Genomic DNA, 24,903 nt, shown 5'->3' on the forward strand with positions numbered 1-24,903 from the left:
AGGGTGGTAGGTGAAGGAGGCTGGAAGACAACGTGACGGTAAAGTAAGCAGTGGGTGTAGGATTCGAGTCACGGGAAACGTTTGATTCTCCATTTGAAATGCATGAAAAATGCTAAATTTTAACGGTTTTTCAAGTTTCAACGGAAAATCCAGTTTGGCGCGAAACTCATAATATCGGGTGGGAGGGAAGCTGCATCATTCCCCTACACGAAAACATGCAGGGCTAGCCTAAATCAAAGTCGAAAGTTTGACTTTTCTAATTAAATCCGCGAGCCTGCGTCCTTCTCGTCCCCTAAGATCAGCTTCTCGTCCCCTAAACCGCCATTTCGGGAAAAGGCCGTTAAAGTGTACTTCGGGCTAACCGGGGAAGACAAAGCTTGGGATTCGGGTAATTCAGTACCTCTCCTCACAGATTGTAAAATTTGATGAGGTTCGAACCAAGCAAAGTGTGAAAAAGTGAATAAAGAAAAAGACAATGTCCTTCTCGTCCCCTAAGAAGAGCTTCTCGTCCCCCTAAGCCATTTTTTCGATTTCGAGCAATCGAGTTGAAATTTTACACAGTCCTAGATCCAGTCAAGAGAACAAAAAAAGGTAAATGCCATTTCGAGATATTTCCAAAAACGCGGCCTCCATCTTGGAAAATGGCGGATTTCGTCCCCAGCGACCAGCACCTACGCCCCTAAACAAGCGTTGAAACTGGCTCCAGCCGGTGAATCGCGCTAACGCCTAACTCAGGGTGGTAGGTGAAGGAGGCTGGAAGACAACGTGACGGTAAAGTAAGCAGTGGGTGTAGGATTCGAGTCACGGGAAACGTTTGATTCTCCATTTGAAATGCATGAAAAATGCTAAATTTTAACGGTTTTTCAAGTTTCAACGGAAAATCCAGTTTTGGCGCGAAACTCATAATATCGGGTGGGAGGGAAGCTGCATCATTCCCCTACACGAAAATATGCAGGGCTAGCCTAAATCAATGTCGAAAGTTTGACTTTTCTAATAAAATCCGCGAGCCTGCGTCCTTCTCGTCCCCTAAGATCAGCTTCTCGTCCCCTAAACCGCCATTTCGGGAAAAGGCCTTTAAAGTGTACTTCGGGCTAACCGGGGAAGACAAAGCTTGGGATTCGGGTAATTCAGTACCTCTCCTCACAGATTGTAAAATTTGATGAGGTTCGAACCAAGCAAAGTGTGAAAAAGTGAATAAAGAAAAAGACAATGTCCTTCTCGTCCCCTAAGAAGAGCTTCTCGCCCCCCTAAGCCATTTTTTCGATTTCGAGCAATCGAGTTGAAATTTTACACAGACCTAGATCCAGTCAAGAGAACAAAAAAAGGTAAATGCCATTTCGAGATATTTCCAAAAACGCGGCCTCCATCTTGGAAAATGGCGGATTTCGTCCCCAGCGACCAGCACCTACGCCCCTAAACAAGCGTTGAAACTGCCTCCAGCCGGTGAATCGCGCTAACGCCTAACTCAGGGTGGTAGGTGAAGGAGGCTGGAAGACAACGTGACGGTAAAGTAAGCAGTGGGTGTAGGATTCGAGTCACGGGAAACGTTTGATTCTCCATTTGAAATGCATGAAAAATGCTAAATTTTAACGGTTTTTCAAGTTTCAACGGAAAATCCAGTTTTGGCGCGATACTCATAATATCGGGTGGGAGGGAAGCTGCATCATTCCCCTACACGAAAACATGCAGGGCTAGCCTAAATCAAAGTCGAAAGTTTGACTTTTCTAATAAAATCCGCGAGCCTGCGTCCTTCTCGTCCCCTAAGATCAGCTTCTCGTCCCCTAAACCGCCATTTCGGGAAAAGGCCGTTAAAGTGTACTTCGGGCTAACCGGGGAAGACAAAGCTTGGGATTCGGGTAATTCAGTACCTCTCCTCACAGATTGTAAAATTTGATGAGGTTCGAACCAAGCAAAGTGTGAAAAAGTGAATAAAGAAAAAGACAATGTCCTTCTCGTCCCCTAAGAAGAGCTTCTCGTCCCCCTAAGCCATTTTTTCGATTTCGAGCAATCGAGTTGAAATTTTACACAGACCTAGATCCAGTCAAGAGAACAAAAAAAGGTAAATGCCATTTCGAGATATTTCCAAAAACGCGGCCTCCATCTTTGAAAATGGCGGATTTCGTCCCCAGCGACCAGCACCTACGCCCCTAAACAAGCGTTGAAACTGGCTCCAGCCGGTGAATCGCGCTAACGCCTAACTCAGGGTGGTAGGTGAAGGAGGTTGGAAGACAACGTGACGGTAAAGTAAGCAGTGGGTGTAGGATTCGAGTCACGGGAAACGTTTGATTCTCCATTTGAAATGCATGAAAAATGCTAAATTTTAACGGTTTTTCAAGTTTCAACGGAAAATCCAGTTTTGTCGCGAAACTCATAATATCGGGTGGGAAGGAAGCTGCATCATTCCCCTACACGAAAACATGCAGGGCTAGCCTAAAGCAAAGTCGAAAGTTTGACTTTTCTAATTAAATCCGCGAGCCTGCGTCCTTCTCGTCCCCTAAACCGCCATTTCGGGAAAAGGCCATTAAAGTGTACTTCGGGCTAACCGGGGAAGACAAAGCTTGGGATTCGGGTAATTCAGTACCTCTCCTCACAGATTGTAAATTTTGATGAGGTTCGAACCAAGCAAAGTGTGAAAAAGTGAATAAAGAAAAAGACAATGTCCTTCTCGTCCCCTAAGAAGAGCTTCTCGCCCCCCTAAGCCATTTTTTCGATTTCGAGCAATCGAGTTGAAATTTTACACAGACCTAGATCCAGTCAAGAGAACAAAAAAAGGTAAATGCCATTTCGAGATATTTCCAAAAACGCGGCCTCCATCTTGGAAAATGGCGGATTTCGTCCCCAGCGACCAGCACCTACGCCTCTAAACAAGCGTTGAAACTGGCTCCAGCCGGTGAATCGCGCTAACGCCTAACTCAGGGTGGTAGGTGAAGGAGGCTGGAAGACAACGTGACGGTAAAGTAAGCAGTGGGTGTAGGATTCGAGTCACGGGAAACGTTTGATTCTCCATTTGAAATGCATGAAAAATGCTAAATTTTAACGGTTTTTCAAGTTTCAACGGAAAATCCAGTTTTGGCGCGAAACTCATAATATCGGGTGGGAGGGAAGCTGCATCATTCCCCTACACGAAAATATGCAGGGCTAGCCTAAATCAATGTCGAAAGTTTGACTTTTCTAATAAAATCCGCGAGCCTGCGTCCTTCTCGTCCCCTAAGATCAGCTTCTCGTCCCCTAAACCGCCATTTCGGGAAAAGGCCGTTAAAGTGTACTTCGGGCTAACCGGGGAAGACAAAGCTTGGGATTCGGGTAATTCAGTACCTCTCCTCACAGATTGTAAAATTTGATGAGGTTCGAACCAAGCAAAGTGTGAAAAAGTGAATAAAGAAAAAGACAATGTCCTTCTCGTCCCCTAAGAAGAGCTTCTCGCCCCCCTAAGCCATTTTTTCGATTTCGAGCAATCGAGTTGAAATTTTACACAGACCTAGATCCAGTCAAGAGAACAAAAAAAGGTAAATGCCATTTCGAGATATTTCCAAAAACGCGGCCTCCATCTTGGAAAATGGCGGATTTCGTCCCCAGCGACCAGCACCTACGCCCCTAAACAAGCGTTGAAACTGGCTCCAGCCGGTGAATCGCGCTAACGCCTAACTCAGGGTGGTAGGTGAAGGAGGCTGGAAGACAACGTGACGGTAAAGTAAGCAGTGGGTGTAGGATTCGAATCACGGGAAACGTTTGATTCTCCATTTGAAATACATGAAAAATGCTAAATTTTAACGGTTTTTCAAGTTTCAACGGAAAATCCAGTTTTGGCGCGAAACTCATAATATCGGGTGGGAGGGAAGCTGCATCATTCCCCTACACGAAAATATGCAGGGCTAGCCTAAATCAATGTCGAAAGTTTGACTTTTCTAATAAAATCCGCGAGCCTGCGTCCTTCTCGTCCCCTAAGATCAGCTTCTCGTCCCCTAAACCGCCATTTCGGGAAAAGGCCGTTAAAGTGTACTTCGGACTAACCGGGGAAGACAAAGCTTGGGATTCGGGTAATTCAGTACCTATCCTCACAGATTGTAAAATTTGATGAGGTTCGAACCAAGCAAAGTGTGAAAAAGTGAATAAAGAAAAAGACAATGTCCTTCTCGTCCCCTAAGAAGAGCTTCTCGCCCCCCTAAGCCATTTTTTCGATTTCGAGCGATCGAGTTGAAATTTTACACAGACCTAGATCCAGTCAAGAGAACAAAAAAAGGTAAATGCCATTTCGAGATATTTCCAAAAACGCGGCCTCCATCTTGGAAAATGGCGGATTTCGTCCCCAGCGACCAGCACCTACGCCCCTAAACAAGCGTTGAAACTGGCTCCAGCCGGTGAATCGCGCTAACGCCTAACTCAGGGTGGTAGGTGAAGGAGGCTGGAAGACAACGTGACGGTAAAGTAAGCAGTGGGTGTAGGATTCGAGTCACGGGAAACGTTTGATTCTCCATTTGAAATGCATGAAAAATGCTAAATTTTAACGGTTTTTCAAGTTTCAACGGAAAATCCAGTTTTGGCGCGAAACTCATAATATCGGGTGGGAGGGAAGCTGCATCATTCCCCTACACGAAAACATGCAGGGCTAGCCTAAAGCAAAGTCGAAAGTTTGACTTTTCTAATTAAATCCGCGAGCCTGCGTCCTTCTCGTCCCCTAAACCGCCATTTCGGGAAAAGGCCGTTAAAGTGTACTTCGGGCTAACCGGGGAAGACAAAGCTTGGGATTCGGGTAATTCAGTACCTCTACTCACAGATTGTAAAATTTAATGAGGTTCGAACCAAGAAAAGTGTGAAAAAGTGAATAAAGAAAAAGACAATGTCCTTCTCGTCCCCTAAGAAGAGCTTCTCGCCCCCCTAAGCCATTTTTTCGATTTCGAGCAATCGAGTTGAAATTTTACACAGACCTAGATCCAGTCAAGAGAACAAAAAAAGGTAAATGCCATTTCGAGATATTTCCAAAAACGCGGCCTCCATCTTGGAAAATGGCGGATTTCGTCCCCAGCGACCAGCACCTACGCCTCTAAACAAGCGTTGAAACTGGCTCCAGCCGGTGAATCGCGCTAACGCCTAACTCAGGGTGGTAGGTGAAGGAGGCTGGAAGACAACGTGACGGTAAAGTAAGCAGTGGGTGTAGGATTCGAGTCACGGGAAACGTTTGATTCTCCATTTGAAATGCATGAAAAATGCTAAATTTTAACGGTTTTTCAAGTTTCAACGGAAAATCCAGTTTGGCGCGAAACTCATAATATCGGGTGGGAGGGAAGCTGCATCATTCCCCTACACGAAAACATGCAGGGCTAGCCTAAATCAAAGTCGAAAGTTTGACTTTTCTAATTAAATCCGCGAGCCTGCGTCCTTCTCGTCCCCTAAGATCAGCTTCTCGTCCCCTAAACCGCCATTTCGGGAAAAGGCCGTTAAAGTGTACTTCGGGCTAACCGGGGAAGACAAAGCTTGGGATTCGGGTAATTCAGTACCTCTCCTCACAGATTGTAAAATTTGATGAGGTTCGAACCAAGCAAAGTGTGAAAAAGTGAATAAAGAAAAAGACAATGTCCTTCTCGTCCCCTAAGAAGAGCTTCTCGCCCCCCTAAGCCATTTTTTCGATTTCGAGCAATCGAGTTGAAATTTTACACAGACCTAGATCCAGTCAAGAGAACAAAAAAAGGTAAATGCCATTTCGAGATATTTCCAAAAACGCGGCCTCCATCTTGGAAAATGGCGGATTTCGTCCCCAGCGACCAGCACCTACGCCCCTAAACAAGCGTTGAAACTGGCTCCAGCCGGTGAATCGCGCTAACGCCTAACTCAGGGTGGTAGGTGAAGGAGGCTGGAAGACAACGTGACGGTAAAGTAAGCAGTGGGTGTAGGATTCGAGTCACGGGAAACGTTTGATTCTCCATTTGAAATGCATGAAAAATGCTAAATTTTAACGGTTTTCAAGTTTCAACGGAAAATCCAGTTTTGGCGCGAAACTCATAATATCGGGTGGGAGGGAAGCTGCATCATTCCCCTACACGAAAACATGCAGGGCTAGCCTAAATCAAAGTCGAAAGTTTGACTTTTCTAATAAAATCCGCGAGCCTGCGTCCTTCTCGTCCCCTAAGATCAGCTTCTCGTCCCCTAAACCGCCATTTCGGGAAAAGGCCGTTAAAGTGTACTTCGGGCTAACCGGGGAAGACAAAGCTTGGGATTCGGGTAATTCAGTACCTCTCCTCACAGATTGTAAAATTTGATGAGGTTCGAACCAAGCAAAGTGTGAAAAAGTGAATAAAGAAAAAGACAATGTCCTTCTCGTCCCCTAAGAAGAGCTTCTCGTCCCCCTAAGCCATTTTTTCGATTTCGAGCAATCGAGTTGAAATTTTACACAGACCTAGATCCAGTCAAGAGAACAAAAAAAGGTAAATGCCATTTCGAGATATTTCCAAAAACGCGGCCTCCATCTTGGAAAATGGCGGATTTCGTCCCCAGCGACCAGCATCTACGCCCCTAAACAAGCGTTGAAACTGGCTCCAGCCGGTGAATCGCGCTAACGCCTAACTCAGGGTGGTAGGTGAAGGAGGCTGGAAGACAACGTGACGGTAAAGTAAGCAGTGGGTGTAGGATTCGAGTCACGGGAAACGTTTGATTCTCCATTTGAAATGCATGAAAAATGCTAAATTTTACCGGTTTTTCAAGTTTCAACGGAAAATCCAGTTTTGGCGCGAAATTCATAATATCGGGTGGGAGGGAAGCTGCATCATTCCCCTACACGAAAACATGCAGGGCTAGCCTAAATCAAAGTCGAAAGTTTGACTTTTCTAATAAAATCCGCGAGCCTGCGTCCTTCTCGTCCCCTAAGATCAGCTTCTCGTCCCCTAAACCGCCATTTCGGGAAAAGGCCGTTAAAGTGTACTTCGGGCTAACCGGGGAAGACAAAGCTTGGGATTCGGGTAATTGAGTACCTCTCCTCACAGATTGTAAAATTTGATGAGGTTCGAACCAAGCAAAGTGTGAAAAAGTGAATAAAGAAAAAGACAATGTCCTTCTCGTCCCCTAAGAAGAGCTTCTCGCCCCCCTAAGCCATTTTTTCGATTTCGAGCAATCGAGTTGAAATTTTACACAGACCTAGATCCAGTCAAGAGAACAAAAAAAGGTAAATGCCATTTCGAGATATTTCCAAAAACGCGGCCTCCATCTTGGAAAATGGCGGATTTCGTCCCCAGCGACCAGCACCTACGCCTCTAAACAAGCGTTGAAACTGGCTCCAGCCGGTGAATCGCGCTAACGCCTAACTCAGGGTGGTAGGTGAAGGAGGCTGGAAGACAACGTGACGGTAAAGTAAGCAGTGGGTGTAGGATTCGAGTCACGGGAAACGTTTGATTCTCCATTTGAAATGCATGAAAAATGCTAAATTTTAACGGTTTTTCAAGTTTCAACGGAAAATCCAGTTTGGCGCGAAACTCATAATATCGGGTGGGAGGGAAGCTGCATCATTCCCCTACACGAAAACATGCAGGGCTAGCCTAAATCAAAGTCGAAAGTTTGACTTTTCTAATTAAATCCGCGAGCCTGCGTCCTTCTCGTCCCCTAAGATCAGCTTCTCGTCCCCTAAACCGCCATTTCGGGAAAAGGCCGTTAAAGTGTACTTCGGGCTAACCGGGGAAGACAAAGCTTGGGATTCGGGTAATTCAGTACCTCTCCTCACAGATTGTAAAATTTGATGAGGTTCGAACCAAGCAAAGTGTGAAAAAGTGAATAAAGAAAAAGACAATGTCCTTCTCGTCCCCTAAGAAGAGCTTCTCGCCCCCCTAAGCCATTTTTTCAATTTCGAGCAATCGAGTTGAAATTTTACACAGACCTAGATCCAGTCAAGAGAACAAAAAAAGGTAAATGCCATTTCGAGATATTTCCAAAAACGCGGCCTCCATCTTGGAAAATGGCGGATTTCGTCCCCAGCGACCAGCACCTACGCCCCTAAACAAGCGTTGAAACTGGCTCCAGCCGGTGAATCGCGCTAACGCCTAACTCAGGGTGGTAGGTGAAGGAGGCTGGAAGACAACGTGACGGTAAAGTAAGCAGTGGGTGTAGGATTCGAGTCACGGGAAACGTTTGATTCTCCATTTGAAATGCATGAAAAATGCTAAATTTTAACGGTTTTTCAAGTTTCAACGGAAAATCCAGTTTTGGCGCGAAACTCATAATATCGGGTGGGAGGGAAGCTGCATCATTCCCCTACACGAAAACATGCAGGGCTAGCCTAAATCAAAGTCGAAAGTTTGACTTTTCTAATAAAATCCGCGAGCCTGCGTCCTTCTCGTCCCCTAAGATCAGCTTCTCGTCCCCTAAACCGCCATTTCGGGAAAAGGCCGTTAAAGTGTACTTCGGGCTAACCGGGGAAGACAAAGCTTGGGATTCGGGTAATTCAGTACCTCTCCTCACAGATTGTAAAATTTGATGAGGTTCGAACCAAGCAAAGTGTGAAAAAGTGAATAAAGAAAAAGACAATGTCCTTCTCGTCCCCTAAGAAGAGCTTCTCGTCCCCCTAAGCCATTTTTTCGATTTCGAGCAATCGAGTTGAAATTTTACACAGACCTAGATCCAGTCAAGAGAACAAAAAAAGGTAAATGCCATTTCGAGATATTTCCAAAAACGCGGCCTCCATCTTGGAAAATGGCGGATTTCGTCCCCAGCGACCAGCACCTACGCCCCTAAACAAGCGTTGAAACTGGCTCCAGCCGGTGAATCGCGCTAACGCCTAACTCAGGGTGGTAGGTGAAGGAGGCTGGAAGACAACGTGACGGTAAAGTAAGCAGTGGGTGTAGGATTCGAGTCACGGGAAACGTTTGATTCTCCATTTGAAATGCATGAAAAATGCTAAATTTTACCGGTTTTTCAAGTTTCAACGGAAAATCCAGTTTTGGCGCGAAATTCATAATATCGGGTGGGAGGGAAGCTGCATCATTCCCCTACACGAAAACATGCAGGGCTAGCCTAAATCAAAGTCGAAAGTTTGACTTTTCTAATAAAATCCGCGAGCCTGCGTCCTTCTCGTCCCCTAAGATCAGCTTCTCGTCCCCTAAACCGCCATTTCGGGAAAAGGCCGTTAAAGTGTACTTCGGGCTAACCGGGGAAGACAAAGCTTGGGATTCGGGTAATTGAGTACCTCTCCTCACAGATTGTAAAATTTGATGAGGTTCGAACCAAGCAAAGTGTGAAAAAGTGAATAAAGAAAAAGACAATGTCCTTCTCGTCCCCTAAGAAGAGCTTCTCGCCCCCCTAAGCCATTTTTTCGATTTCGAGCAATCGAGTTGAAATTTTACACAGACCTAGATCCAGTCAAGAGAACAAAAAAAGGTAAATGCCATTTCGAGATATTTCCAAAAACGCGGCCTCCATCTTGGAAAATGGCGGATTTCGTCCCCAGCGACCAGCACCTACGCCTCTAAACAAGCGTTGAAACTGGCTCCAGCCGGTGAATCGCGCTAACGCCTAACTCAGGGTGGTAGGTGAAGGAGGCTGGAAGACAACGTGACGGTAAAGTAAGCAGTGGGTGTAGGATTCGAGTCACGGGAAACGTTTGATTCTCCATTTGAAATGCATGAAAAATGCTAAATTTTAACGGTTTTTCAAGTTTCAACGGAAAATCCAGTTTGGCGCGAAACTCATAATATCGGGTGGGAGGGAAGCTGCATCATTCCCCTACACGAAAACATGCAGGGCTAGCCTAAATCAAAGTCGAAAGTTTGACTTTTCTAATTAAATCCGCGAGCCTGCGTCCTTCTCGTCCCCTAAGATCAGCTTCTCGTCCCCTAAACCGCCATTTCGGGAAAAGGCCGTTAAAGTGTACTTCGGGCTAACCGGGGAAGACAAAGCTTGGGATTCGGGTAATTCAGTACCTCTCCTCACAGATTGTAAAATTTGATGAGGTTCGAACCAAGCAAAGTGTGAAAAAGTGAATAAAGAAAAAGACAATGTCCTTCTCGTCCCCTAAGAAGAGCTTCTCGCCCCCCTAAGCCATTTTTTCGATTTCGAGCAATCGAGTTGAAATTTTACACAGACCTAGATCCAGTCAAGAGAACAAAAAAAGGTAAATGCCATTTCGAGATATTTCCAAAAACGCGGCCTCCATCTTGGAAAATGGCGGATTTCGTCCCCAGCGACCAGCACCTACGCCCCTAAACAAGCGTTGAAACTGGCTCCAGCCGGTGAATCGCGCTAACGCCTAACTCAGGGTGGTAGGTGAAGGAGGCTGGAAGACAACGTGACGGTAAAGTAAGCAGTGGGTGTAGGATTCGAGTCACGGGAAACGTTTGATTCTCCATTTGAAATGCATGAAAAATGCTAAATTTTAACGGTTTTTCAAGTTTCAACGGAAAATCCAGTTTTGGCGCGAAACTCATAATATCGGGTGGGAGGGAAGCTGCATCATTCCCCTACACGAAAACATGCAGGGCTAGCCTAAATCAAAGTCGAAAGTTTGACTTTTCTAATAAAATCCGCGAGCCTGCGTCCTTCTCGTCCCCTAAGATCAGCTTCTCGTCCCCTAAACCGCCATTTCGGGAAAAGGCCGTTAAAGTGTACTTCGGGCTAACCGGGGAAGACAAAGCTTGGGATTCGGGTAATTCAGTACCTCTCCTCACAGATTGTAAAATTTGATGAGGTTCGAACCAAGCAAAGTGTGAAAAAGTGAATAAAGAAAAAGACAATGTCCTTCTCGTCCCCTAAGAAGAGCTTCTCGTCCCCCTAAGCCATTTTTTCGATTTCGAGCAATCGAGTTGAAATTTTACACAGACCTAGATCCAGTCAAGAGAACAAAAAAAGGTAAATGCCATTTCGAGATATTTCCAAAAACGCGGCCTCCATCTTGGAAAATGGCGGATTTCGTCCCCAGCGACCAGCACCTACGCCCCTAAACAAGCGTTGAAACTGGCTCCAGCCGGTGAATCGCGCTAACGCCTAACTCAGGGTGGTAGGTGAAGGAGGCTGGAAGACAACGTGACGGTAAAGTAAGCAGTGGGTGTAGGATTCGAGTCACGGGAAACGTTTGATTCTCCATTTGAAATGCATGAAAAATGCTAAATTTTAACGGTTTTTCAAGTTTCAACGGAAAATCCAGTTTTGGCGCGAAACTCATAATATCGGGTGGGAGGGAAGCTGCATCATTCCCCTACACGAAAATATGCAGGGCTAGCCTAAATCAATGTCGAAAGTTTGACTTTTCTAATAAAATCCGCGAGCCTGCGTCCTTCTCGTCCCCTAAGATCAGCTTCTCGTCCCCTAAACCGCCATTTCGGGAAAAGGCCTTTAAAGTGTACTTCGGGCTAACCGGGGAAGACAAAGCTTGGGATTCGGGTAATTCAGTACCTCTCCTCACAGATTGTAAAATTTGATGAGGTTCGAACCAAGCAAAGTGTGAAAAAGTGAATAAAGAAAAAGACAATGTCCTTCTCGTCCCCTAAGAAGAGCTTCTCGCCCCCTAAGCCATTTTTTCGATTTCGAGCAATCGAGTTGAAATTTTACACAGACCTAGATCCAGTCAAGAGAACAAAAAAAGGTAAATGCCATTTCGAGATATTTCCAAAAACGCGGCCTCCATCTTTGAAAATGGCGGATTTCGTCCCCAGCGACCAGCACCTACGCCCCTAAACAAGCGTTGAAACTGGCTCCAGCCGGTGAATCGCGCTAAGGCCTAACTCAGGGTGGTAGGTGAAGGAGGCTGGAAGACAACGTGACGGTAAAGTAAGCAGTGGGTGTAGGATTCGAGTCACGGGAAACGTTTGATTCTCCATTTGAAATGCGTGAAAAATGCTAAATTTTAACGGTTTTTCAAGTTTCAACGGAAAATCCAGTTTTGGCGCGAAACTCATAATATCGGGTGGGAGGGAAGCTGCATCATTCCCCTACACGAAAATATGCAGGGCTAGCCTAAATCAATGTCGAAAGTTTGACTTTTCTAATAAAATCCGCGAGCCTGCGTCCTTCTCGTCCCCTAAGATCAGCTTCTCGTCCCCTAAACCGCCATTTCGGGAAAAGGCCGTTAAAGTGTACTTCGGGCTAACCGGGGAAGACAAAGCTTGGGATTCGGGTAATTCAGTACCTCTCCTCACAGATTGTAAAATTTGATGAGGTTCGAACCAAGCAAAGTGTGAAAAAGTGAATAAAGAAAAAGACAATGTCCTTCTCGTCCCCTAAGAAGAGCTTCTCGCCCCCCTAAGCCATTTTTTCGATTTCGAGCAATCGAGTTGAAATTTTACACAGAACTAGATCCAGTCAAGAGAACAAAAAAAGGTAAATGCCATTTCGAGATATTTCCAAAAACGCGGCCTCCATCTTGGAAAATGGCGGATTTCGTCCCCAGCGACCAGCACCTACGCCCCTAAACAAGCGTTGAAACTGGCTCCAGCCGGTGAATCGCGCTAACGCCTAACTCAGGGTGGTAGGTGAAGGAGGCTGGAAGACAACGTGACGGGAAAGTAAGCAGTGGGTGTAGGATTCGAGTCACGGGAAACGTTTGATTCTCCATTTGAAATGCATGAAAAATGCTAAATTTTAACGGTTTTTCAAGTTTCAACGGAAAATCCAGTTTTGGCGCGAAACTCATAATATCGGGTGGGAGGGAAGCTGCATCATTCCCCTACACGAAAACATGCAGGGCTAGCCTAAAGCAAAGTCGAAAGTTTGACTTTTCTAATTAAATCCGCGAGCCTGCGTCCTTCTCGTCCCCTAAACCGCCATTTCGGGAAAAGGCCGTTAAAGTGTACTTCGGGCTAACCGGGGAAGACAAAGCTTGGGATTCGGGTAATTCAGTACCTCTCCTCACAGATTGTAAATTTTGATGAGGTTCGAACCAAGCAAAGTGTGAAAAAGTGAATAAAGAAAAAGACAATGTCCTTCTCGTCCCCTAAGAAGAGCTTCTCGCCCCCCTAAGCCATTTTTTCGATTTCGAGCAATCGAGTTGAAATTTTACACAGACCTAGATCCAGTCAAGAGAACAAAAAAAGGTAAATGCCATTTCGAGATATTTCCAAAAACGCGGCCTCCATCTTGGAAAATGGCGGATTTCGTCCCCAGCGACCAGCACCTACGCCTCTAAACAAGCGTTGAAACTGGCTCCAGCCGGTGAATCGCGCTAACGCCTAACTCAGGGTGGTAGGTGAAGGAGGCTGGAAGACAACGTGACGGTAAAGTAAGCAGTGGGTGTAGGATTCGAGTCACGGGAAACGTTTGATTCTCCATTTGAAATGCATGAAAAATGCTAAATTTTAACGGTTTTTCAAGTTTCAACGGAAAATCCAGTTTTGGCGCGAAACTCATAATATCGGGTGGGAGGGAAGCTGCATCATTCCCCTACACGAAAATATGCAGGGCTAGCCTAAATCAATGTCGAAAGTTTGACTTTTCTAATAAAATCCGCGAGCCTGCGTCCTTCTCGTCCCCTAAGATCAGCTTCTCGTCCCCTAAACCGCCATTTCGGGAAAAGGCCGTTAAAGTGTACTTCGGGCTAACCGGGGAAGACAAAGCTTGGGATTCGGGTAATTCAGTACCTCTCCTCACAGATTGTAAAATTTGATGAGGTTCGAACCAAGCAAAGTGTGAAAAAGTGAATAAAGAAAAAGACAATGTCCTTCTCGTCCCCTAAGAAGAGCTTCTCGCCCCCCTAAGCCATTTTTTCGATTTCGAGCAATCGAGTTGAAATTTTACACAGACCTAGATCCAGTCAAGAGAACAAAAAAAGGTAAATGCCATTTCGAGATATTTCCAAAAACGCGGCCTCCATCTTGGAAAATGGCGGATTTCGTCCCCAGCGACCAGCACCTACGCCCCTAAACAAGCGTTGAAACTGGCTCCAGCCGGTGAATCGCGCTAACGCCTAACTCAGGGTGGTAGGTGAAGGAGGCTGGAAGACAACGTGACGGTAAAGTAAGCAGTGGGTGTAGGATTCGAATCACGGGAAACGTTTGATTCTCCATTTGAAATACATGAAAAATGCTAAATTTTAACGGTTTTTCAAGTTTCAACGGAAAATCCAGTTTTGGCGCGAAACTCATAATATCGGGTGGGAGGGAAGCTGCATCATTCCCCTACACGAAAATATGCAGGGCTAGCCTAAATCAATGTCGAAAGTTTGACTTTTCTAATAAAATCCGCGAGCCTGCGTCCTTCTCGTCCCCTAAGATCAGCTTCTCGTCCCCTAAACCGCCATTTCGGGAAAAGGCCGTTAAAGTGTACTTCGGGCTAACCGGGGAAGACAAAGCTTGGGATTCGGGTAATTCAGTACCTCTCCTCACAGATTGTAAAATTTGATGAGGTTCGAACCAAGCAAAGTGTGAAAAAGTGAATAAAGAAAAAGACAATGTCCTTCTCGTCCCCTAAGAAGAGCTTCTCGCCCCCCTAAGCCATTTTTTCGATTTCGAGCAATCGAGTTGAAATTTTACACAGACCTAGATCCAGTCAAGAGAACAAAAAAAGGTAAATGCCATTTCGAGATATTTCCAAAAACGCGGCCTCCATCTTGGAAAATGGCGGATTTCGTCCCCAGCGACCAGCACCTACGCCCCTAAACAAGCGTTGAAACTGGCTCCAGCCGGTGAATCGCGCTAACGCCTAACTCAGGGTGGTAGGTGAAGGAGGCTGGAAGACAACGTGACGGTAAAGTAAGCAGTGGGTGTAGGATTCGAGTCACGGGAAACGTTTGATTCTCCATTTGAAATGCATGAAAAATGCTAAATTTTAACGGTTTTTCAAGTTTCAACGGAAAATCCAGTTTTGGCGCGAAACTCATAATATCGGGTGGGAGGGAAGCTGCATCATTCCCCTACACGAAAACATGCAGGGCTAGCCTAAATCAAAGTCGAAAGTTTGACTTTTCTAATAAAATCCGCGAGCCTGCGTCCTTCTCGTCCCCTAAGATCAGCTTCTCGTCCCCTAAACCGCCATTTCGGGAAAAGGCCGTTAAAGTGTACTTCGGGCTAACCGGGGAAGACAAAGCTTGGGATTCGGGTAATTCAGTACCTCTCCTCACAGATTGTAAAATTTGATGAGGTTCGAACCAAGCAAAGTGTGAAAAAGTGAATAAAGAAAAAGACAATGTCCTTCTCGTCCCCTAAGAAGAGCTTCTCGTCCCCCTAAGCCATTTTTTCGATTTCGAGCAATCGAGTTGAAATTTTACACAGACCTAGATCCAGTCAAGAGAACAAAAAAAGGTAAATGCCATTTCGAGATATTTCCAAAAACGCGGCCACCATCTTGGAAAATGGCGGATTTCGTCCCCAGCGACCAGCATCTACGCCCCTAAACAAGCGTTGAAACTGGCTCCAGCCGGTGAATCGCGCTAACGCCTAACTCAGGGTGGTAGGTGAAGGAGGCTGGAAGACAACGTGACGGTAAAGTAAGCAGTGGGTGTAGGATTCGAGTCACGGGAAACGTTTGATTCTCCATTTGAAATGCATGAAAAATGCTAAATTTTAACGGTTTTTCAAGTTTCAACGGAAAATCCAGTTTTGGCGCGAAACTCATAATATCGGGTGGGAGGGAAGCTGCATCATTCCCCTACACGAAAACATGCAGGGCTAGCCTAAATCAAAGTCGAAAGTTTGACTTTTCTAATAAAATCCGCGAGCCTGCGTCCTTCTCGTCCCCTAAGATCAGCTTCTCGTCCCCTAAACCGCCATTTCGGGAAAAGGCCGTTAAAGTGTACTTCGGGCTAACCGGGGAAGACAAAGCTTGGGATTCGGGTAATTGAGTACCTCTCCTCACAGATTGTAAAATTTGATGAGGTTCGAACCAAGCAAAGTGTGAAAAAGTGAATAAAGAAAAAGACAATGTCCTTCTCGTCCCCTAAGAAGAGCTTCTCGTCCCCCTAAGCCATTTTTTCGATTTCGAGCAATCGAGTTGAAATTTTACACAGACCTATATCCAGTCAAGAGAACAAAAAAAGGTAAATGCCATTTCGAGATATTTCCAAAAACGCGGCCTCCATCTTGGAAAATGGCGGATTTCGTCCCCAGCGACCAGCACCTACGCCCCTAAACAAGCGTTGAAACTGGCTCCAGCCGGTGAATCGCGCTAACGCCTAACTCAGGGTGGTAGGTGAAGGAGGCTGGAAGACAACGTGACGGGAAAGTAAGCAGTGGGTGTAGGATTCGAGTCACGGGAAACGTTTGATTCTCCATTTGAAATGCATGAAAAATGCTAAATTTTAACGGTTTTTCAAGTTTCAACGGAAAATCCAGTTTTGGCGCGAAACTCATAATATCGGGTGGGAGGGAAGCTGCATCATTCCCCTACACGAAAACATGCAGGGCTAGCCTAAAGCAAAGTCGAAAGTTTGACTTTTCTAATTAAATCCGCGAGCCTGCGTCCTTCTCGTCCCCTAAACCGCCATTTCGGGAAAAGGCCGTTAAAGTGTACTTCGGGCTAACCGGGGAAGACAAAGCTTGGGATTCGGGTAATTCAGTACCTCTACTCACAGATTGTAAAATTTGATGAGGTTCGAACCAAGAAAAGTGTGAAAAAGTGAATAAAGAAAAAGACAATGTCCTTCTCGTCCCCTAAGAAGAGCTTCTCGCCCCCCTAAGCCATTTTTTCGATTTCGAGCAATCGAGTTGAAATTTTACACAGACCTAGATCCAGTCAAGAGAACAAAAAAAGGTAAATGCCATTTCGAGATATTTCCAAAAACGCGGCCTCCATCTTGGAAAATGGCGGATTTCGTCCCCAGCGACCAGCACCTACGCCTCTAAACAAGCGTTGAAACTGGCTCCAGCCGGTGAATCGCGCTAACGCCTAACTCAGGGTGGTAGGTGAAGGAGGCTGGAAGACAACGTGACGGTAAAGTAAGCAGTGGGTGTAGGATTCGAGTCACGGGAAACGTTTGATTCTCCATTTGAAATGCATGAAAAATGCTAAATTTTAACGGTTTTTCAAGTTTCAACGGAAAATCCAGTTTGGCGCGAAACTCATAATATCGGGTGGGAGGGAAGCTGCATCATTCCCCTACACGAAAACATGCAGGGCTAGCCTAAATCAAAGTCGAAAGTTTGACTTTTCTAATTAAATCCGCGAGCCTGCGTCCTTCTCGTCCCCTAAGATCAGCTTCTCGTCCCCTAAACCGCCATTTCGGGAAAAGGCCGTTAAAGTGTACTTCGGGCTAACCGGGGAAGACAAAGCTTGGGATTCGGGTAATTCAGTACCTCTCCTCACAGATTGTAAAATTTGATGAGGTTCGAACCAAGCAAAGTGTGAAAAAGTGAATAAAGAAAAAGACAATGTCCTTCTCGTCCCCTAAGAAGAGCTTCTCGCCCCCCTAAGCCATTTTTTCGATTTCGAGCAATCGAGTTGAAATTTTACACAGACCTAGATCCAGTCAAGAGAACAAAAAAAGGTAAATGCCATTTCGAGATATTTCCAAAAACGCGGCCTCCATCTTGGAAAATGGCGGATTTCGTCCCCAGCGACCAGCACCTACGCCCCTAAACAAGCGTTGAAACTGGCTCCAGCCGGTGAATCGCGCTAACGCCTAACTCAGGGTGGTAGGTGAAGGAGGCTGGAAGACAACGTGACGGTAAAGTAAGCAGTGGGTGTAGGATTCGAGTCACGGGAAACGTTTGATTCTCCATTTGAAATGCATGAAAAATGCTAAATTTTAACGGTTTTTCAAGTTTCAACGGAAAATCCAGTTTTGGCGCGAAACTCATAATATCGGGTGGGAGGGAAGCTGCATCATTCCCCTACACGAAAACATGCAGGGCTAGCCTAAATCAAAGTCGAAAGTTTGACTTTTCTAATAAAATCCGCGAGCCTGCGTCCTTCTCGTCCCCTAAGATCAGCTTCTCGTCCCCTAAACCGCCATTTCGGGAAAAGGCCGTTAAAGTGTACTTCGGGCTAACCGGGGAAGACAAAGCTTGGGATTCGGGTAATTCAGTACCTCTCCTCACAGATTGTAAAATTTGATGAGGTTCGAACCAAGCAAAGTGTGAAAAAGTGAATAAAGAAAAAGACAATGTCCTTCTCGTCCCCTAAGAAGAGCTTCTCGTCCCCCTAAGCCATTTTTTCGATTTCGAGCAATCGAGTTGAAATTTTACACAGACCTAGATCCAGTCAAGAGAACAAAAAAAGGTAAATGCCATTTCGAGATATTTCCAAAAACGCGGCCTCCATCTTGGAAAATGGCGGATTTCGTCCCCAGCGACCAGCATCTACGCCCCTAAACAAGCGTTGAAACTGGCTCCAGCCGGTGAATCGCGCTAACGCCTAACTCAGGGTGGTAGGTGAAGGAGGCTGGAAGACAACGTGACGGTAAAGTAAGCAGTGGGTGTAGGATTCGAGTCACGGGAAACGTTTGATTCTCCATTTGAAATGCATGAAAAATGCTAAATTTTAACGGTTTTTCAAGTTTCAACGGAAAATCCAGTTTTGGCGCGAAACTCAAAATATCGGGTGGGAGGGAAGCTGCATCATTCCCCTACACGAAAACATGCAGGGCTAGCCTAAATCAAAGTCGAAAGTTTGACTTTTCTAATAAAATCCGCGAGCCTGCGTCCTTCTCGTCCCCTAAGATCAGCTTCTCGTCCCCTAAACCGCCATTTCGGGAAAAGGCCGTTAAAGTGTACTTCGGGCTAACCGGGGAAGACAAAGCTTGGGATTCGGGTAATTCAGTACCTCTCCTCACAGATTGTAAAATTTGATGAGGTTCGAACCAAGCAAAGTGTGAAAAAGTGAATAAAGAAAAAGACAATGTCCTTCTCGTCCCCTAAGAAGAGCTTCTCGTCCCCCTAAGCCATTTTTTCGATTTCGAGCAATCGAGTTGAAATTTTACACAGACCTAGATCCAGTCAAGAGAACAAAAAAAGGTAAATGCCATTTCGAGATATTTCCAAAAACGCGGCCTCCATCTTGGAAAATGGCGGATTTCGTCCCCAGCGACCAGCACCTACGCCCCTAAACAAGCGTTGAAACTGGCTCCAGCCGGTGAATCGCGCTAACGCCTAACTCAGGGTGGTAGGTGAAGGAGGCTGGAAGACAACGTGACGGTAAAGTAAGCAGTGGGTGTAGGATTCGAGTCACGGGAAACGTTTGATTCTCCATTTGAAATGCATGAAAAATGCTAAATTTTAACGGTTTTTCAAGTTTCAACGGAAAATCCAGTTTTGGCGCGAAACTCATAATATCGGGTGGGAGGGAAGCTGCATCATTCCCCTACACGAAAATATGCAGGGCTAGCCTAAATCAATGTCGAAAGTTTGACTTTTCTAATAAAATCCGCGAGCCTGCGTCCTTCTCGTCCCCTAAGATCAGCTTCTCGTCCCCTAAACCGCCATTTCGGGAAAAGGCCTTTAAAGTGTACTTCGGGCTAACCGGGGAAGACAAAGCTTGGGATTCGGGTAATTCAGTACCTCTCCTCACAGATTGTAAAATTTGATGAGGTTCGAACCAAGCAAAGTGTGAAAAAGTGAATAAAGAAAAAGACAATGTCCTTCTCGTCCCCTAAGAAGAGCTTCTCGCCCCCTAAGCCATTTTTTCGATTTCGAGCAATCGAGTTGAAATTTTACACAGACCTAGATCCAGTCAAGAGAACAAAAAAAGGTAAATGCCATTTCGAGATATTTCCAAAAACGCGGCCTCCATCTTTGAAAATGGCGGATTTCGTCCCCAGCGACCAGCACCTACGCCCCTAAACAAGCGTTGAAACTGGCTCCAGCCGGTGAATCACGCTAACGCCTAACTCAGGGTGGTAGGTGAAGGAGGCTGGAAGACAACGTGACGGTAAAGTAAGCAGTGGGTGTAGGATTCGAGTCACGGGAAACGTTTGATTCTCCATTTGAAATGCATGAAAAATGCTAAATTTTAACGGTTTTTCAAGTTTCAACGGAAAATCCAGTTTTGGCGCGAAACTCATAATATCGGGTGGGAGGGAAGCTGCATCATTAACCTACACGAAAACATGCAGGGCTAGCCTAAATCAAAGTCGAAAGTTTGACTTTTCTAATTAAATCCGCGAGCCTGCGTCCTTCTCGTCCCCTAAGATCAGCTTCTCGTCCCCTAAACCGCCATTTCGGGAAAAGGCCGTTAAAGTGTACTTCGGGCTAACCGGGGAAGACAAAGCTTGGGATTCGGGTAATTGAGTACCTCTCCTCACAGATTGTAAAATTTGATGAGGTTCGAACCAAGCAAAGTGTGAAAAAGTGAATAAAGAAAAAGACAATGTCCTTCTCGTCCCCTAAGAAGAGCTTCTCGCCCCCCTAAGCCATTTTTTCGATTTCGAGCAATCGAGTTGAAATTTTACACAGACCTAGATCCAGTCAAGAGAACAAAAAAAGGTAAATGCCATTTCGAGATATTTCCAAAAACGCGGCCTCCATCTTGGAAAATGGCGGATTTCGTCCCCAGCGACCAGCACCTACGCCCCTAAACAAGCGTTGAAACTGGCTCCCGCCGGTGAATCGCGCTAACGCCTCACTCAGGGTGGTAGGTGAAGGAGGCTGGAAGACAACGTGACGGTAAAGTAAGCAGTGGGTGTAGGATTCGAGTCACGGGAAACGTTTGATTCTCCATTTGAAATGCATGAAAAATGCTAAATTTTAACGGTTTTTCAAGTTTCAACGGAAAATCCAGTTTTGGCGCGAAACTCATAATATCGGTGGGAGGGAAGCTGCATCATTCCCCTACACGAAAATATGCAGGGCTAGCCTAAATCAATGTCGAAAGTTTGACTTTTCTAATAAAATTCGCGAGCCTGCGTCCTTCTCGTCCCCTAAGATCAGCTTCTCGTCCCCTAAACCGCCATTTCGGGAAAAGGCCGTTAAAGTGTACTTCGGGCTAACCGGGGAAGACAAAGCTTGGGATTCGGGTAATTCAGTACCTCTCCTCACAGATTGTAAAATTTGATGAGGTTCGAACCAAGCAAAGTGTGAAAAAGTGAATAAAGAAAAAGACAATGTCCTTCTCGTCCCCTAAGAAGAGCTTCTCGCCCCCTAAGCCATTTTTTCGATTTCGAGCAATCGAGTTGAAATTTTACACAGACCTAGATCCAGTCAAGAGAACAAAAAAAGGTAAATGCCATTTCGAGATATTTCCAAAGACGCGGCCTCCATCTTTGAAAATGGCGGATTTCGTCCCCAGCGACCAGCACCTACGCCCCTAAACAAGCGTTGAAACTGGCTCCAGCCCGTGAATCGCGCTAACGCCTAACTCAGGGTGGTAGGTGAAGGAGGCTGGAAGACAACGTGACGGTAAAGTAAGCAGTGGGTGTAGGATTCGAGTCACGGGAAACGTTTGATTCTCCATTTGAAATGCATGAAAAATGCTAAATTTTAACGGTTTTTCAAGTTTCAACGGAAAATCCAGTTTTGGCGCGAAACTCATAATATCGGGTGGGAGGGAAGCTGCATCATTCCCCTACACGAAAACATGCAGGGCTAGCCTAAAGCAAAGTCGAAAGTTTGACTTTTCTAATTAAATCCGCGAGCCTGCGTCCTTCTCGTCCCCTAAACCGCCATTTCGGGAAAAGGCCGTTAAAGTGTACTTCGGGCTAACCGGGGAAGACAAAGCTTGGGATTCGGGTAATTCAGTACCTCTCCTCACAGATTGTAAATTTTGATGAGGTTCGAACCAAGCAAAGTGTGAAAAAGTGAATAAAGAAAAAGACAATGTCCTTCTCGTCCCCTAAGAAGAGCTTCTCGCCCCCCTAAGCCATTTTTTCGATTTCGAGCAATCGAGTTGAAATTTTACACAGACCTAGATCCAGTCAAGAGAACAAAAAAAGGTAAATGCCATTTGGAGATATTTCCAAAAACGCGGCCTCCATCTTGGAAAATGGCGGATTTCGTCCCCAGCGACCAGCACCTACGCCCCTAAACAAGCGTTGAAACTGGCTCCAGCCGGTGAATCGCGCTAACGCCTAACTCAGGGTGGTAGGTGAAGGAGGCTGGAAGACAACGTGACGGTAAAGTAAGCAGTGGGTGTAGGATTCGAGTCACGGGAAACGTTTGATTCTCCATTTGAAATGCATGAAAAATGCTAAATTTTAACGGTTTTTCAAGTTTAAACGGAAAATCCAGTTTTGGCGCGAAACTCATAATATCGGGTGGGAATGAAGCTGCATCATTCCCCTACACGAAAACATGCAGGGCTAGCCTAAATCAAAGTCGAAAGTTTGACTTTTCTAATTAAATCCGCGAGCCTGCGTCCTTCTCGTCCCCTAAGATCAGCTTCTCGTCCCCTAAACCGCCATTTCGGGAAAAGGCCGTTAAAGTGTACTTCGGGCTAACCGGGGAAGACAAAGCTTGGGATTCGGGTAATTCAGTACCTCTCCTCACAGATTGTAAAATTTGATGAGGTTCGAACCAAGCAAAGTGTGAAAAAGTGAATAAAGAAAAAGACAATGTCCTTCTCGTCCCCTAAGAAGAGCTTCTCGCCCCCCTAAGCCATTTTTTCGATTTCGAGCAATCGAGTTGAAATTTTACACAGACCTAGATCCAGTCAAGAGAACAAAAAAAGGTAAATGCCATTTCGAGATATTTCCAAAAACGCGGCCTCCATCTTGGAAAATGGCGGATTTCGTCCCCAACGACCAGCACCTACGCCCCTAAACAAGCGTTGAAACTGGCTCCAGCCGGTGAATCGCGCTAACGCCTCACTCAGGGTGGTAGGTGAAGGAGGCTGGAAGACAACGTGACGGTAAAGTAAGCAGTGGGTGTAGGATTCGGGTCACGGGAAACGTTTGATTCTCCATTTGAAATGCATGAAAAATGCTAAATTTTAACGGTTTTTCAAGTTTCAACGGAAAATCCAGTTTTGGCGCGAAACTCATAATATCGGGTGGGAGGGAAGCTGCATCATTCCCCTACACGAAAATATGCAGGGCTAGCCTAAATCAATGTCGAAAGTTTGACTTTTCTAATAAAATCCGCGAGCCTGCGTCCTTCTCGTCCCCTAAGATCAGCTTCTCGTCCCCTAAACCGCCATTTCGGGAAAAGGCCGTTAAAGTGTACTTCGGGCTAACCGGGGAAGACAAAGCTTGGGATTCGGGTAATTCAGTACCTCTCCTCACAGATTGTAAAATTTGATGAGGTTCGAACCAAGCAAAGTGTGAAAAAGTGAATAAAGAAAAAGACAATGTCCTTCTCGTCCCCTAAGAAGAGCTTCTCGCCCCCTAAGCCATTTTTTCGATTTCGAGCAATCGAGTTGAAATTTTACACAGACCTAGATCCAGTCAAGAGAACAAAAAAAGGTAAATGCCATTTCGAGATATTTCCAAAGACGCGGCCTCCATCTTGGAAAATGGCGGATTTCGTCCCCAGCGACCAGCACCTACGCCCCTAAACAAGCGTTGAAACTGGCTCCAGCCGGTGAATCGCGCTAACGCCTAACTCAGGGTGGTAGGTGAAGGAGGCTGGAAGACAACGTGACGGTAAAGTAAGCAGTGGGTGTAGGATTCGAGTCACGGGAAACGTTTGATTCTCCATTTGAAATGCATGAAAAATGCTAAATTTTAACGGTTTTTCAAGTTTCAACGGAAAATCCAGTTTTGGCGCGAAACTCATAATATCGGGTGGGAGGGAAGCTGCATCATTCCCCTACACGAAAACATGCAGGGCTAGCCTAAAGCAAAGTCGAAAGTTTGACTTTTCTAATTAAATCCGCGAGCCTGCGTCCTTCTCGTCCCCTAAACCGCCATTTCGGGAAAAGGCCGTTAAAGTGTACTTCGGGCTAACCGGGGAAGACAAAGCTTGGGATTCGGGTAATTCAGTACCTCTCCTCACAGATTGTAAATTTTGATGAGGTTCGAACCAAGCAAAGTGTGAAAAAGTGAATAAAGAAAAAGACAATGTCCATCTCGTCCCTTAAGAAGAGCTTCTCGCCCCCCTAAGCCATTTTTTCGATTTCGAGCAATCGAGTTGAAATTTTACACAGACCTAGATCCAGTCAAGAGAACAAAAAAAGGTAAATGCCATTTGGAGATATTTCCAAAAACGCGGCCTCCATCTTGGAAAATGGCGGATTTCGTCCCCAGCGACCAGCACCTACGCCCCTAAACAAGCGTTGAAACTGGCTCCAGCCGGTGAATCGCGCTAACGCCTAACTCAGGGTGGTAGGTGAAGGAGGCTGGAAGACAACGTGACGGTAAAGTAAGCAGTGGGTGTAGGATTCGAGTCACGGGAAACGTTTGATTCTCCATTTGAAATGCATGAAAAATGCTAAATTTTAACGGTTTTTCAAGTTTCAACGGAAAATCCAGTTTTGGCGCGAAACTCATAATATCGGGTGGGAGGGAAGCTGCATCATTCCCCTACACGAAAACATGCAGGGCTAGCCTAAATCAAAGTCGAAAGTTTGACTTTTCTAATAAAATCCGCGAGCCTGCGTCCTTCTCGTCCCCTAAGATCAGCTTCTCGTCCCCTAAACCGCCATTTCGGGAAAAGGCCGTTAAAGTGTACTTCGGGCTAACCGGGGAAGACAAAGCTTGGGATTCGGGTAATTCAGTACCTCTCCTCACAGATTGTAAAATTTGATGAGGTTCGAACCAAGCAAAGTGTGAAAAAGTGAATAAAGAAAAAGACAATGTCCTTCTCGTCCCCTAAGAAGAGCTTCTCACCCCCCTAAGCCATTTTTTCGATTTCGAGCAATCGAGTTGAAATTTTACACAGACCTAGATCCAGTCAAGAGAACAAAAAAAGGTAAATGCCATTTCGAGATATTTCCAAAAACGCGGCCTCCATCTTGGAAAATGGCGGATTTCGTCCCCAGCGACCAGCACCTACGCCCCTAAACAAGCGTTGAAACTGGCTCCAGCCGGTGAATCGCGCTAACGCCTAACTCAGGGTGGTAGGTGAAGGAGGCTGGAAGACAACGTGACGGTAAAGTAAGCAGTGGGTGTAGGATTCGAGTCACGGGAAACGTTTG

Source organism: Lepisma saccharinum, chromosome 25 (genome assembly GCF_977018435.1).
Source record: "Lepisma saccharinum chromosome 25, izLepSacc3.1, whole genome shotgun sequence".
In the NCBI taxonomy this organism is placed as follows: Eukaryota; Metazoa; Arthropoda; class Insecta; order Zygentoma; family Lepismatidae; genus Lepisma; species Lepisma saccharinum.